The sequence below is a fragment of the Lagenorhynchus albirostris genome, chromosome 15 (genome assembly GCF_949774975.1).
Source record: "Lagenorhynchus albirostris chromosome 15, mLagAlb1.1, whole genome shotgun sequence".
NCBI lineage: Eukaryota > Metazoa > Chordata > Mammalia > Artiodactyla > Delphinidae > Lagenorhynchus > Lagenorhynchus albirostris.
The window spans coordinates 34856181-34858475 of NC_083109.1; the positions used below are offsets into that span (position 1 = coordinate 34856181).

General features: G+C 36.9%; 1 pseudogene; it reads right to left on the bottom strand.

The window, feature by feature from the left end:
• Positions 1–299: 299 nt before the first annotated feature.
• LOC132506224 (tigger transposable element-derived protein 1-like) lies at positions 300–2039 on the bottom strand (annotated as a pseudogene).
• Positions 2040–2295: the final 256 nt, after the last annotated feature.

Here is a 2295-nt window from a genome sequence, read left to right on the forward strand (position 1 = left end):
AATACAAAAATTAAAAGGTAACTGGTTTTACACTGGATAAAATGAAAATGAAACTATGTGTTGTTTATAAGCACATATAAAACATAGGAATACAGGCATACCTGGAAGATATAGTAGGTCCTGTTCCAGACCATTGCAATAAAGCAAGCATCACAGTAAAGTGAGTCACACAATTTTTCTGGTTTCTCAGTGCATATAAAAGTTATGTTTGCACTATACTGTAGTCTATAAAGTCTGCAATAGCATTGTCTAAACAAAAGTACATATCTTAATTTTAAATATGTTATTGCTAGAAAATACTAACCATCATCTGAGCCTTCAGTAAATTATAACCTTTTTTTCTGGTGGAAGCTCTCGCTTTGATGTTGATGGCTATTGAATGATCAGGGTGGTGTTAGCTGAAGATTGGGGTGGCTGTAGCAATTTTTAAAAATAAGACAACAGTGGAGTTTGTCACATTGATTGATTCTTCTTTCACAATTTCTTTGTAGCATGCAATGAGGTTTGACTTTACCCATAGTAGAATTTCTTTCAAAATTGAAGTCAATCCACTCGAAGCCTGCCGCTGCTTTACCAACCAAGTTTATGTAATATTATAAATCCTTTGTTGTCACTTCAACAATCTCCACAGCATCTTCACCAGGAGTAGTTTCCATCCCAAGAAACCACTTTCTTTACTCATTCATAAGAAGCAACTCTTTGTCTATTCAAGATTTATCAGGAGATTGCAGCAATTCAGTCACATCTTCAGGCTCCACTTCTAATTATATTTCCCTTGCTATTTCTGCTGTGAGTTCCTGCACTTAAGTCATCCATGATGGTTGGAATCAACTTCTTCCAAACTCCTGTTAATGTTGACATTTGGACCGCTTCCCACGAATCACAAAAAGACATTCTTAATATGGCATCTAGAATGGTGAATCCTCTCCAGAAGATTTACAATCAATTTTTCCCCAGATCCATCAGAGGAATCACTATCTATGGTAGTTATAGCTTTATGAAATGTATTTCTTAAGTAATAAGACTTGAAAGTAAAAATTACTCCTTGATCCAAGTGCTCCAGAATGGATGTTGTGTTAGCAGGCATGAAAACAACTGAATCTCATTGTACATCTTCATCAGAGCTCTTGGGTGACCAGGTGCATTGTCAGTGAGCAGTAATATTTTGAAAGGAATTTTTTTTCTAAGCAGTAGTTCTCAGGAGTAGGTTTAAAATATTCAGTAAACCATGTTGTTAACAGATGTGCTATCATCCAGGATTTGTTTCTCCATTTATAGAGCATAGGCAGAATAGATTTAGCATCATGGCCCTAGGAGTTTCAGAATGTTAAATGAGCATTGGCTTCAATTTCAAGTCACCAGCTGCATTAACCCCTAACAAGAGTGTCAGCCAGTCTTTTGAAGGTTTGAAGGCAGGTATTGACTTCTGCTCTCTAGCTATGGAAGTCCTAATTGGCATCTTCTTCCACTAGCAGGCTGTTTTGTCTACATTGACAATCTGTTGTTTAGTGTAGCCAGCTGCATTATCTTGCTAGATCTTCTGGGTAACTTGCTGCAGCTTCTGCATCAGCCCTTGCTGCTTTGCCTTGCACTTTTGTGTTATGGAGAGAGCTTCTTTCCTTAAATCTCATGAACCAATCTCTGCTAGCTTCAGACTTTTATTCTAAAGATTCCTCACTTCTCTTATCCTTCATAGAATTGAAGAGAGTTAGGGCTTTGCTCTTGATTAGGCTTTGGCATACAGGAATATTGTGGCTGGTTTGATCTTCTATCCAAACTACTAAAACTTTCTTCATATAAGCAATAAGGGTCTTCCACTTCCTTATCATTTTTATGTTCATTGGAGCAGCAGTTTTAATTTCCTTCAAGAGCTTTTCCTTTGTATTCACAAGTTGGCTAACTGTTTGGTATAAGATGCCTAGCTTTTGGCCCATATAGGTCTTCAACATGTCTTCCTCACTAAGTTTAATAATTTCTAGCTTTTGATTTAAATTGAGAGACATGTGAATCTTCCTTTCATTTGAATACTTAGAGGCCATTGCAGCATTGTTCATTGGCCTAATTTCAACATTGCTTTGTTTCAGGAATTAAGGAGGCCTGAGGAGAGGGGGAGTGATAGGGGAATGGCTGATTGGTGGAGCAGTCAGAACACACACAACAATTATCAATTAAGTTTGCCATCTTATATGGGCACGGTTCATGGTACCCCAAAACAATTACAATAGTAACATCAAAGATCACTGGTCACAGATCATCATAACAAATATAATAATAATGAATTTGAAATATTGTGAG